The sequence below is a fragment of the Berghia stephanieae genome, chromosome 3 (genome assembly GCF_034508935.2).
Source record: "Berghia stephanieae isolate SIO BIC M18660-M18661 chromosome 3, UCSD_Bste_1.3, whole genome shotgun sequence".
Classification (NCBI taxonomy): domain Eukaryota; kingdom Metazoa; phylum Mollusca; class Gastropoda; order Nudibranchia; family Aeolidiidae; genus Berghia; species Berghia stephanieae.
The window spans coordinates 97,483,103-97,498,102 of NC_088362.1; the positions used below are offsets into that span (position 1 = coordinate 97,483,103).

General features: G+C 39.1%; 1 protein-coding gene across 1 annotated transcript in view; it reads left to right on the top strand.

The window, feature by feature from the left end:
- Positions 1-15,000, top strand: part of LOC144968942 (uncharacterized) — a 301,950-nt gene that overhangs the window by 29,145 nt on the left and 257,805 nt on the right. The window lies entirely within an intron of this gene.

The window sequence follows — 15,000 nt, forward strand, 5'->3', positions numbered from 1 at the left end:
CATCTCTCTCGCTCTCTGTTTGTTACTGACTCTCTCTCTCTCTATCTATCTATCTATATATCTATCTGTCTCTCTCTTTCTCTCTCTGTCTGCCTGTCTGTTTCTCTCTCTTCTCTCTCTCTCTCCTCTCTCTCTCTCTCTCCTCTCTCTCTCTCTCTCTCTCTCATGTTAACAACTACGCGATAGAAAGTTACAGTGCTCTTAGTGCAAGGGAAGTAACCGTGGATGGTAAATGCGTGACGTCATCGGCATACTCTCAATAAATTAATAAATTTGAAAAAAAAAAGCAAAATGCCCCCTCCCCGAAAAAATCCCCAAACAAAAGCAACAACAACAACAAAAATAAAAACAAACAAAAAACCCCCAAAACAAAGAAAACCCAAACAAACGAAAAAAAAAAACCAACTACAATCAAACAAATGAAATGAATAACACGAGACAAAAACTAGCCATTTTACTTGGCTAAACTCATTTTTTCAATTTGGTTACAAAACTTTCCTTTATATTATTATATCGATCGCTTCAAATTTATGACCCCCCCCCCCCACGCACACACATACACACACGCCCCAACTTATCAGTCTCATACTCAACATATCAAAGTTAGGTTGTTTTTTTTTTTAAAAATTTTTTTTTTATTATCGGTTATCCTTTATCAATCGTCATATTATAATGAAGGTAAAAAAAAAGAAAAAAAAGAAAGTTTTCTGGCTTAAGAAGTTCAAAGTTCAAAAACGTTTATTTTTAGGCAATTGCCAATATAACTCATACAAGAATATATTTTTCATCAACAAATCGAATAAGAAAACAAAAAAAAACAAAAAAAAAAAAAATCGTTTTCTGTAATTGTATGTCATAATGTTCGCATGCTGCTATCGACCAATGAATGATAAGGAAGAAGATGACGATGCTGATATGATGATGAGAGATGATGAAAGTTCTTATGGCGTCTATATGATTATTTTACGATGCAGGCTGTCATCAGCTTGCAATTCATTTTGGGCTCTCGTGAGTCTCCAGCCCTATTTAAAACTCTTGGAAAACGAATGGGGGACGGATTTGGAATATTCATGACGTGACGTCAAATCATTAAATGGAATATCATTGTAATAATCAGGAAGATGTATAAGAAACATTCATATCGATGAATAATAGATTCGACGAATGAGCAGTCTTTGTATTAGGAAGGATAATAATAATAATAATAAAATAATAATAAAATAATAATAATAATAATAATAATAATAAATAATAATAATAATAGTAATAATAAAATAATAATAATAATAAATAATAATAATTAATAATAATAATAATAATAAAATAATAATAATAATTTAATATAATAATAATAGTAATAATAATAATGATAATAATAAAATAATAATAATAATAATAATAATAATAATAATAATAATAATAATAATAATAAGATAATAATAGTAATAATAATAAAATAATAATAATAATAATAATAATAAATAATAATAATAATAATAATAATAATAATAATAATAATATAATAATAATAATAATAATAATAATATGAAAACTTATAATATGCGCTATAACTACGAGACACCAGACTCTAAGCGCTTAAATTACAAATTACTGTGGCTGAAACATACTCATTCACACACACACAAGCACACACACACACACAAACACACACACACACACACACACACACACACGCGCGCAACACACACAACACCAACCAGACCTATCTTGCTCCTAATACCAGCTACTAAAGACGAAACAGATATGTTTTAAACGAACGTTTAAAAAATACATGGATGCCATGATTTTATAAAACGAAATATGTGTCAATCGATTAGTGAGTTGAGTGTTAGGCCATATGTGACCCATCGTCTCAAAACGGTATTATGTTGGAACGAACCATATTCTTAAAAGCCGAATTAAATGTTAAACTGGTCAAAAATATAAATTGTTGGCTGGCATCAGCACCCTAAAATAGGTTCCATTCTCCTCAAAAAACATACAAACTCAACACAAGTCTGAAATTTCTGGCTATAAATTCAATTTTCAATATCTTAGGCATCCCGACTTAATACCGTTTTGAGGCGAAGGGTCACATATTATATAGAGATTTGTCACCGATAACGCCGAATGCCAGATTCGTCTTAGGTTACCCATTTTTCTAAAATCTCTGTTTAAAAAAAAAAACTTAAGATTTTATCAACTAAATATGCTCAAAGCGCTTTAAAAAGGGGTTCCTAACTAACAGCAATACTAAACAAGTAGAGAGACATGACGACGCCTGTTAGGCGGTATTGCAATTTTTTTTTCTCTCTCGACAGATACAACACCGTTAACCGGCCAGGTACTCATTCTACACCCTGAGTACGGTGAGAGAAAGTGAGTAAAGGGCCTTTTCCAAGGATTCAACTATGCGCCGCTCGTAGCGGGACTCGAACCCTGGACTTTCCGATCCGAAGGCACGTCGTACAATAAGACCACATCGCCTCACGCTTTAGATTAATATCACTGTGATATCCATAGAATTAAACGAATGAGAATACGTACGAAGCCTAAAAAGTGTCCACTAATGAAAGCATTCAGCGCCATTTTGTTGTTGGCTGAGAATGTAGTAATTACCATTCATTCGGTATCTATGTCAACATAACGACACAAGAAAAAACAACAAACAATATCAAAATCCACAATAAAATGTTTCAGAACTGTTGGGTATATTTATGGCACAACGAAGCTGTCAAAAATGAAGTTAGAGAATGTGTGTAATCATGTATTATAAAACCTGTAATGTGTTTTCCAACCACCACATCATCTACTACTACAACCACCACCACAATATCATCACTACACTACTACTACAACCACCAGCCCCACATCATTATCACTACCACTACTACTACACCACCACCAGCACATCATCATCACTACCACTACTACAATCACCCACAACCACATCGTCATCACTACCACTACCACTACTACTGCAACCACCACCACCATATCATCATCATTACCACTACTACCACAACCACCACCACCACTACTACTACAACCACCACCACTCACTACCTCAACTACTACAACCACCACCACAATAGCATCACTACCACTACTACTACAACCACCACAACCACATCGTCATCACGACCACTACTACTACAACCACCACCATACCATTACCATTACCAAATACTACTACAACCACCACTACCACCATATCATTACCATTACCACTACTACTACAACCACCACAACCACATCGTCATCACTACCACTACTACTGCAACCACCACTACCACCATATCATCACCATTACAACTACTACTACAACCACCACAACCACATCATCATCACTACCACTACTACTACAAACCACCACCACATCATCATCACTATCACTACTACTACAACTACAACCACCACCACATTATCATCACTACCACTACTACTACTGCAACCACCACCACCATATCTCATCATTGAAATATTTTTTTTTAAATTGAGCTTTATATAGTGCAAATCTACTAAATGTGCTCAAACGCTTTACAAGGGGTCCCTGGTCAACATTTAACATGTAGGACGGACATGACGCCTGTTAGGCGATATTACAATTTTTCGGACAAAGACAACTCTGTTAACGGCCAGGTACTCATTTTACACCTGAGTACGGTGAGAGAATGTGAGTAAAGAGCCTTTTCCAAGGACTCAACTATGCGCCGAGCGCGAGGCTCGAACCCAGGACCTTCCGATCCGAAGCGAGTGTCATACTACTAGACCACATAGCCGCATCATTACCACTACTACTACAAACACCACCACCACATCATCATCACAACCACTACTACTACAACCACCACCACCACCATATCATTACCATTACCACTACTACTACAACCACCACACATCATCATCATCACTACCATACTACTACAACTACAATCATCACCACCACCACATCATCATCACTATTACTACTACAACTACAACCACCACCAACACCACATCACCTCACTAACACTCAGTACTACAATCACTACCATTAGGTTTTGGAGCTTTTACTTCATTTGAAGTAAGGAAACTTCGGAATTGTATTTGGCATTGTGTTTATATATCTATAATATAATTCTAATCAGTTATCTATTTAGAACTAAATACTATACAATATGTATGCCAAATACCACCCCAATTCCCCTTTCTTGTGTGCGGGAATTCATCTTTCGGCATTGAAATTGAGTGTGAGAGAGTCATCACTACACACATAAACAACAGAAACAATTTAAAAACAAAACTATGACACGCAACCACCACACACGAGCTATACATTTATCCTTTTCTCTATATAGAATAGGACAAGACAAACAATAGCTTGACTCTCGCTACACTTCGCATTGATGTTTGTCGTCTCATGAGTTCAACTCTCGGTCGACCTGTCAATATTCCTTTTTGCCTCGGACGTAATCATTAATAGAATGTTGTGTGGTTTTGACCGTGAAGAAAACCTTAAGAAGTCACATATTTATATCATTTTAGAGAGACCGTTTTGAATAATTTTGAGTTAAACGAGCGAGCAGCAACTTTGTTTTCATGAACGGCCGACAGCGCTTGTTTACTATAGTAACGCGATTCCCAGCCAACATCAAAATGGCGGATATTTTCTCATCGAGGCCGCTGGTTGGTTAGCCAATAAGAGCACCGTACGGTTTCCATTGTAAATTCCTTGTGATATCAGTTTGAGAGAAGATAATATTTTCAACTTAAATACTTTTTTTTTTTGTTTTAAATCTTAAATTGTGTTTGAGCGAATGAGAATCGGATCTTGTTTGTTTGTTTGTTTGTTTGTTTGTTGCTTTAGGTCTCTTCCAACACAATTGAGGTTATATGAGAGACCGCTGGAAACAAAAAAAAAAAAACACAAAAAACAAGCAATCTAACAAAAATATACAAATGTAAATCAAAATCGTAACCTAAAGATATCATAAGCTAAATTATAAATAACCAAGAACAAACTGGCAGAAGATTTACAGAAAAAAAAAAAACCCTGTCAAAAATACAATCACAAACCAAAAGAACAGGATAGGCTAGTAAAGAAAGAAGAAACGACATCACTATCGGATCGTACACCCATGCGAACATCATAGTATATGATTCAAGGGTGATGCCTCCCATCCAACCAACCCCCCGCCCTACTATCGGATCGTACACCCATGCGAACATCATAGTATATGATTCAAGGGTGATGCTCCCATCCAACCACCCGCGAATCGGATCTTGTAGCAAGATAAAGGTTGCTTCTAAATAGATCAACACCTTTTTTGGAAAAAAACCCAAATGATTATTCACAGTGTTGTCCGTTCAAAAGCTTAAACAGCCTTTACATTTATTAAGATAAAATATATAAATTACATTATTAAAATGATTATTCATAATATTTTTTATTTGAATTACGAATATTAAGGATCGATTTGATGATAAGAGACTACAATGTAATATAAATCGAGGATAACAACAAGAGATGAAGTGAGTAGAAAGTGCCAGAAGGCAATAGTGCATAAACATTCTCGGCGGTGATGGGATTTGAACCCGCGAACCTTACTGGTACGACAACTCCGCCTGGCCGGTGATAGTCGAGGCATTTCATCCGGTCCTCCTCGCCGTGTACCACGCCAGAATGACTCTACCAAAAAATACTCTAAGAGTTAAATTGGCGACGCGAGCACACTCTAGAGTCAGTATCGCGGGCCGCGAGGCTAACTCTAGAGTCTGTCAACGTGTACGCCAATTTAACTCTAAGCGTCTTTTTTTGAAACCATCCTAAAATTTGACTTTTCCTTATTAACGACAAAATATATTTTTTTAAATTTAAAAAAGTACAAAACAACATCTTCACAAAGTAAGAATGAATCACAGTATTTCAAAAAAAAAAAAAAACAATTTAAAAATCTTGTGTTGACACGGTCGTTTCGGTGTACGACGCGAGAATGACTCTACCAAAAAAAAAAAAAAGACTCTAGAGTTAAATTGGCGTACGCGAGGCACACTCTAGAGTTAGTCTCGTGGCCGCGAGTCTGTCTCGCGTACGCCAATTTAACTCTAGGGTCTTTCTGGCGATAGAGTCATTCTGGCGTGGTACACCAGTCCGTTTTCCAAGGTATGTGGGCTGATCCCTCTCGCCCAAATCTTTACCTCTTTAATCCTTGTCCTTTATGGCTTGTTCTTGCCCTCGTTTCTGAATGAAGTGACTTGATTTTAATCAGTAGTGTCCTTCCTAGGCGGGTAAAACTAGAAGACGATGGATTATTTCAAAACGCTGCATTACTTGAAGTTTGAAGCGGCTGTTTACACGGAACTGTGCGAAAATTGGGAATTTGATATTTCATAGTATCGACTCTGATGGTTTTGTACAAACACATTTCTGAGAAAAAATAAAAGATGCAGTTTTAAAACTTCTAGAAAAAAAAAGGTCCAAGGTAGCGATTTTCAATAACGTAAAATCGTATTCTTTCGTTAAATATTTCCTGGTTTGAAAAAAAAAGAAAGAAAGATTAAAGGCAACGAGTAAAAAAAAAAAAACCTCCACAAAAACAGAACAAAACCTAACAAAACAAACAAAACAAACCAACAAAACAACAAACAACCCCCAACAAAAACAACAAACAACCCCCCCCCCTCCCCTCAAAAAAAAAACAAAACAAACAAACAAAAAAAAAGAACAAAAAAAAAAAAAAACACTACAAAATAAACAAAATCCTTTTACAAGTCATGCATATGCCCGAGACGCATGGTCTGAAGTTGAAGGCAGATAGATATGCAAAGGTAGAAATCTTGATGTGAAAGATATGGAGTCACGCCTTTAAAATGTTACAAGATGGATTTCCACAAATAATCCTTCTATTCTAAATAACACAGGATAAGAATCAGATCGCGTCACAGTGCGGTGTCACGTAGAATAGAATAATTGCAAATCGGAATGCAGCCGAGCGTGGTATGCGAGTTGGCATCTCTGTGATCTATTTTCTTTTTCCTGTTTAAAAAAAAAAAACAACTAAAAATGACCGAAGAAATAAAAAGTAATGAAAAAAAATAATGTTTGGAGATTATGGAGGGGGGGGGGGGGGGGGGGGGAGGGGGGGGGGGGGGGGGGGGGGGGGGGGGTGGGGGGGGGGGGGGGGGGGGGGGGGGGGGGGGGGGGGGGGGGGGGGGGGGGGGGGAGATCTATCAGCTACTCACCAATCATCGATCGGCCGATTCCATGCCACGCACAAGCCACATGGTTCTGTGATCAGCAGACGCCGCGAGCACACGGACGACGGACGGGCAGGCAGACAACATCAAACGAACTCACCGCAAACACGGGGACACAGTGACCTAGTGAAGCAAAACGAAGGCACCAGTAAACTTGGAACCAGACTCGACTCGCGAAACTCGGTTTGTCTAAGCAACCGTACTATGTATGACAAAAGAGGTTTTTTTTTTTAAATTTAGCATTTGATTAGAAAATTTTATCACAAAAGAGGATTGATTACACACAACTCCTACTCTCAACACGTTTTTACAAATGAGGCATCGATGTGTGTGGTGTGTGTGTGTGTGTGTGTGTGTGTTAATTTTTTTTGTTTTTTGTTTTTGTTTTTTTGGAAGTGTTCAGTTGATTGAGACTGTTTGTTTTGGCGATTTGGGGTCCATTTATAAGAGCGATATTTGAAATAAGTTGGGGTTTGTTTTTTTTTGGCCAATGATTTTTTAAAAAAAAGCGGTGACGGCAGTTATAGGCAGGACAAGTTTGGATGAAATAAAAGTGATTGTGTCTAAATTGTTTAAAGAGAATGAAAAGAGAGAAGAGAGAGAGAGAGAGAGAGAGAGAGAGAGAGAGGGAGAGAGAGAGAGAGAGAGAGAGAGAGAGAGAGAAGAGAGAGAGAGAGAGAAGAAGCTGTTGGAGATTGAAGAGAAATTGAAGAGGAGGAGGAAGGAGGATTTTTAGGGAAGCGAATTGTTTGTGTTCAAGGTGGGGTTGGGGTAGAGTGGAGGGGCCGAAAAAAAGAAAAAGGAAAAAAAAAAGAATCGAGGGTGTTCCTCTCGGAATTTGGTGCTGTAAAGTGAAGTCGAAGTGTTCGATCTTAGAATGAGGACGGTAGGGGAAGGGAGGGGGAGGGGTGTGGTTAGCACGATAGGAGAACTCTGGATTGGTGGATGATGATGATGATGTTGATGTTGGTGAGCATGATGATGATGGTTTTGGCGGTGGTTGTGACGGTGCAGATGGTGGTTTTAGTGATGATAATGATGATGGTGGTTATTATGAGATAAAGTATGATGACCTGTAAGCCTATGAATTTCGTTGGTGTATTTATGATGGCGTATTAAGTGGCTGAGAAAGACGCACTACGATCGGCATTAACAAGAATGAAGTGATAGAAAAGTACCAGAAGACATTATAGAATAAAAATTTCGCGCGATGATGGGGGTTTGAACCCGAGACCTTACTGGTACAGACAACTCCGCCTGGCCGGGAGAGCGTGATTCTACGTTATGAGCTATCCACGCAATAGAGAATAAAAATTTCGCGGCGGTGATGGGGTTTTTTAATCCGCGACCTTACTGGTACGACAACTCCGCCTGCCGGGAGAGCGTGACTCTACCGTATTAGCTTCCCAGTCAGGTCGCGGGTTAAACCCCCATCACCGCCGCGAAATTATTATTCTCTATAGTCTTCTGGCACTTTCCTACTCACTTCATCTCGTTGTTGTTATCAACATAATTGCCTACTCCACTCACTTCACTTTCTGAATTCAAAATACAATTTCATTGAGACCTGTCATGATCGGATTGGTGGACAATGATAAAATAACTATTACTCTCGAAATTGTGTCATTTCATGTTGGAGGATAATGCACTTAATTGTCTCAATTGACTCGGATACAGAAGAAAGAAATCGACTGCCCAGAAAAAATGATACGGCATCCTTTTCTTGTAGGGCAATAAAGCTGTACAAACTGAGCATCAAATAACTGAGATCACTATTTGTTTTTTAAAAGATTTAAATAAGCTTTAATAAAGCCAATATCCACAAATTGCTCAAAGCGCTTTACAAGGGGTCCAAGGTCAACAGCAAACATTTAACAGGGAGGACGGGACATGACCCGTTTAGGCGATGAATATTACAATTTTTCGGACAAAACAACGCTGTTAAACGCCAGGTACTCATTTTAACACCTGAGTACGGAAGAATTGGAGTGAAGAGCCTTTCGAAGGACTCAAATTCCCGACACGAGGCTGGAACCCAGGACCTTCCGATCCGAAAGCGATTGTCATACCACTAGACCGCAAGCCGCACAATGTTATTAAGTTATTTGGGAGATTGGCATAATTTCCAATAAAACCTTCCATTCAAATCAGCAGTACATCATAAATCGCCCTTGATTTGAAATCGGGACAACGTCGATTTTTAGCTTTTCCGACCATCACCGTTTTTTTAAGTTGGTGACGTCATTACTCGTTCTGCATATTTTACATAAAGCCTTTTTAAATGTTAAAAAACTTATTCTTTTAATCAATTAAAAATAAAAAAAAGACCCCCCCCCCCCCCCCTTTTTCCCTTTTGGGGCCGACAGGTATAAAGGTAACTTATAGAAGGGGTGTGGGTTTTTAAAAAACACAAATATCGATAGCAAAAAAAAAGGTTTCAGCTAAAAAATTTAAACCCTCTGTTGCTTTTTTTTTTTGGGGGGGGGGGAGGGGGGGGAGGGGGGGGGGGGGGGGGGTTCAGTTCGGCCCCTTTTGAAAAATTAATATTTTTATTTATCCCCTCATTTCTCGTTTGCCATATTCGAGATTTTTTCATAGCCGAGCTGTTTCGTCCAAGCGCGCGGGGAAATGAAATTGAAGTACATAATATTGTTTTAAAGCATGTTTGACGCTTTAAGCTCTTGGTTTTTTTGCTTTGATAACTGACGAGAATTTTCTATCTCCGCCACGTCAAACTTGATGAATTTGCCCTTTTCCTTTCCTTTTCCCCCCCTCCTCCCCTCCTCCCCCTCCTCCTCCCCTTCCTCCCCTCCCCTCCTCCTCCCTTCTCCTCCTCCTCTTCCTCCTCCTCCCCCCCCTCCCCTTCTCCTTCTCCTCCCCTCCTCCTCCTCTCCCCCCCTTCTTTCCTCTTTCCCCCTTTTTCCCCTCCTCTTCCCCCCCTCCTCCTCCTCCTCCTCCTCCTCCTCTTCTGCTTCGCATTTTCTCCCATCCTCCCTCCCCTGCGTCTTCTAGCCCCTCTTTTTTTTCCCTTTTTTTTTGGGGGGGGGGGGGGTTCGCCTCTTCCACCTCTACTCCTCACCCTCCTCGCACCTCTCCCCTCCCCTTCTTCTCATTCCCCCCCTCCTTCTTCCATCCCCTCCCACCCCCCCCCCCCCCTTTCCTCCTCCACCACCTCCCCATCTTCTCCTCAATGCGCCCCCTGTTCTTTCTCTCCTCCCCCTTCCTCTCTTCCCCTCTCTTCTCTTTCCCCTCCCCTCTCCTCTCCTCTCTTTTCCCCCCCCCCGCTTTTAATTATTTCTCTCCTTTTTCCCCCCCCTCTTTCTTAGTGAATATTGTGTGTTGTGTGTTTGTGTTTATGGGAGCGAGGAGAGAAAAGAGAAGGGAGAGAGAGAGAAAAGAGAGAGAGAGAGAGAGAGAGTGCTTATATGTGCATCAAAGGGTGCTGTCACTCTCACACGTGACCTTTTCCTGTATTCACTCTCTTTTGACTCTTCAATCTTCCTCTCTTCCCTACCAAACACCCCGACTCTCTCTCTCTCTCTCTCCCCCCTTTCTCTCTCTCTCTCTCTCTCTCCCCCCCCCTCTCTATCTCCTCTCCTATCTCCTTCTCCCCCCTCCTCTCTCTCCTATCTCTCTCTCTCCTCCCTCTTTTCTCTCTCTCTCTGTCTCGTTAAATTCGATCCGGTTTAGAATGTTTGATCATTGATTACACAAAAAAATTGATGCGAATCAGGGCCTATTAAATAAACACTTTCAAGTTTAAAATTTCAAAATTCCTCCTATCTCCCTTCTCATCCGTATCCCACCCCCCCCCCCCTCCCCCCCCCCCTCTCTCTCCTCATTCCCTCACCTCACCCCCCCCCTCTCTGGGAACCCTCCTCCCCCCAAATCATCTCATTAATTGTTCTCTGTTGTCCCTTGTTGATTACGGAATAAAGCCAAATTATATTCTTGACCGTCTTGTGTCTCCTTTATCTCAGAATATTTATGACTCACTCTCATCACAGATTGAGCGTGCTTGGTGACCGACTTTATGTGTAAAAAATAACAATAGTTCTTCATCGTCATTTGGCCCATGGAGCCGGGTTTATACGGTTTATATAGCGTGAAACGATTAGCAATTGCTTGCTACCCTTTGATAGGACGCTGATCTACCAGACCTAACAGACCCACTATCGAAGAGTTGAATTTGTGCATGTGAAAAAGTAATATTGTTGTAAAATACATGCTCAAGGAATAAATTAAGATTTGTGAAGCGCATTGAACATGGTGAATCCGGTAAATGTGCATATTTAACTATTTATTTTTTACTTATTTTTTATTTTTATATTTATTTTTTATGTATATATTTATTAATGCATGTATTTATTTATTTATTTATTTTATTTTATTATTTAATTTACTTGCCTTTATCTCTGCAAACCCTAGTAATTATTTATTGCCAATTGGATTCAGTAGTCTGATGTCACGCCGCCAGGCAACGGCGGCCATCTTGGTTCTAAACAAAGAAAACCCTTTCTTTTTATTCTCATGCTGGCTAAATTTCATATGCCTTGGGATCAAATTGGTAACCATTCTTTTATATCGGTTAATACGTTTAGGAGAACAACTCACAAACGGGGATGGCAAAAACAATAAAAAAGCCGAGGACGTCTCGCATACTACTATATACTGGCTCAATATAAATCTGACAACTTTTACCTCATAAAAAAAAAAAAAAAAAAAAAAATAAACGAGAGTAGCCTTTCAAAAAAAAAAAAAAACAAAAAAACAAAAAAAAAAAAAAAAAAAAAAAACAAACAAAAAAAAAACAAGAAAAACAAAAACAAAACAAAAACACAAAACAAAAAAAAAAACCCCGATAATATCATTGATATCCTTGAGTTTACAAATACCGCGAATACTAATTTATTGTTTAACAGTGCCCATTAAATACATAACACTCTCGGCTAATCCCATTATATAAAAAATTTGTGGGTGTGAATGGCGCATAATTGAATAAACCCACAGATCTAGCTAAATACTAGAAAAGATCAAAGCGTTTAAATCGTTTAAAACTGCAAGATTTACACTTGTTACAATATTTGAGGCTATGAACCACTTTGTTTGTTTTTGAGTAATGGATAGAAGTACCAAAATCACAGAGTTAGACCTACAAAAAACCCCAGTCGTTAACTACGATTAGATACATACTAAGCGTTTATCTTAGTTAAACTTCTACAGACGCATTGTACTAGGGAATGGATTAGCGGAGGGTAGCGCCCTTGATTGACAAACAACAGATAGCCTGACTTCACTGGCTGAAAATTTTAGAGAACGCATGCGCACCCAACAGACTTCTCCTCTAATAACTTTTCCGCCGAGGCTCACGATATGGGGACGCCCAAAACAAGGACGCTACTCTTCCGCTAATCCATTCCTATATTTAAGGGCTATTGAAACTTTTTGTTGTTATAGATGGAAAAGGGAGCCTACTCGAAACACAGTTATTGTTTTGAAAGCTTTGGGTTGCGCCCACACCTTGTTTAACTAACCCCTGTAAAACTAGACTGGAAACCAAGTGGTAGATGAGAGGGAGCGAACAGATACAAGGTAAGAAGAAGGTTCAAGCCACCTTAAAAAAGATTGGAGCCAAGATAAAAAAAAAGGAAACACATATAATACAAAAACAATTTGGCCCCATCGTCTCAAAAACGGTATTATTCGAACGAACCAATGCTTAAAAGCCGATTAAATGTTAAATGTCAAAAATATAAATTGTTGGCATTAGCACCCTAAATATGGTATCCGTTCTTCTCAAAAAACATACAAAAATCAACAAAAGTCTGATTTTCTGGCTACAAATTCAATTTTCAACATAGTACCAACCCCCCTTAATACCGTTTTGAGGCGAAGGGGCACTTTAACAAGACCGGATTGACTGGGCAATGATACAAGGATGGGGGGGTTTGGTTTTAAGACAGTCAATGGGTTTTGCATTAGCCATTCGTTTTCAGAGTTGTCAATCAAAATAAATTAAAAATATGAAACTTTTTAGCTGGCCGAAAAAAACTCTCGCTTTTTTCATACCTACTTTAGTTTATTACTCAACTTTTTAATTGTACTTCATTTATTGTTTTGATTCTTCTTCTTCTTCTTCTTCTTCTTCCCGTCACGTCCATGTCGTCCGGTCTGGGAATGAACCCCCAGGGCCTGAGGCGTCCCACGCCACAGCCTTTGAGTATGGGGTTGGGGCAACCAAGAAGCCTTCTCAACTGGGTTTTACCTGGGCATTCCATTAGACAGATGTCCATTTCATTTTCAAGTCCCAGTCACATTGTCCAAGGCACCTGCCTGGGCATCCCCACATAATGTTCCTTTAATGGTTGTTTCCAGTTCATTTTTGGAATTTTCCCACGTTTAAAGCAAAGGGGGTGGAATGGTTTAGGCATTGCACTGGTGCCCAGGTTTCTGGTTTTTCTTTGTATTAACTCACCGACCCAACACCGACTAACCTGTTGACCCGGTTTACTTAACTCCTGCCTATTTATTACATTTTCTGAGACAAATTATAGCGTAGTATCAAAGCTAATGTTCTTAATTTTTATATGTTAATGGTAGTTGAAAAAAAAATATGTACATGCCATTTTTACTACATTTTTTTTCTTATTTTGAAAAATAGCAAAAATATCTAGGATTGAGGATAAAACAAAAGAGCGGGAGGTTCATTGTATGTTACCAAGACTCCACTTCCCGCTTTTGGGGAAGCCCCGCATCTTCCGTCTTCTACTCGTATTTTCTTAATTGTATCAGTAAGCCTAGCGCGCATGATACAAAGCGGGGGAAAACTCACCTCGCTGCTCGCCTGGCAAAGCGACAATAGCATTCGTTAAGAGAAGTGAGAGCTCTTGGTAACTAACGTTACCCTACACACTCTTTGGTTAAAAACTACGTTATAAATTTAAAATGATTGTATTTTTAAAAGTTTTTTTTTTTTCTCGCGCCCGTATTTTACAACTGGTTTGTATTCCTTGCATTTGAATAGGCTGAGAGCGAACGTATCGATTACTCGACCCCAACGAAGACTTCCTATTTATCCGAGAGTTCGATTCCAAGAAGGATGTGAGTAATAATCACGAGTGATGCCGTGTTCACAACAATTGTTTACATAATAATATCGATTGTATTCATGGAATGAAAACCTCCGAGAAATTGGGTCAGTTGTCATAGCTGCAAAAACAATAGCGAATAGTAAGAGGGCTAAAGAAGGGGGGGGGGGGGGGTAAGATCTTTGGTCACAGGAAAAACGTATAGAAGGAACGAGGTGAGGGTCACTCATTTCGTTGTTCTTGTTTTTTTTTTGACATTCATTCTGGTGATTAGTTCTGAGAAGAGGTATCAATCAGACTATAAACTTCAAAGTTAAAACACAGTTTTTAGTGTTGGTACATGAAATCCGTCTGCCGGATGTTTTTAGTTTTTTACCAAAATGCACACATCAATAGACAGAACTGATTGACAGAATCTTTGCGAACAGTTTCCCCAAATGCTTTTTGGGGCGAAGTCCCGGGTTTGAGCTTTTTGCAAAGATTAGTCATTTAAAATCGAGCGATATTTGAAGGACGAGTTTTCTTTCCCAAATTTTTAAATATGGTTTTTCCAGAGTATGGCAAACAGTGCTACAAGCATACAAATTGGAAAATGGCGACATTGACTGCTTGGTCATGAAGTGATATAATGCTGGACGAATCTGAAGCTTAGGGCATGGCTGAGTAGGGATGT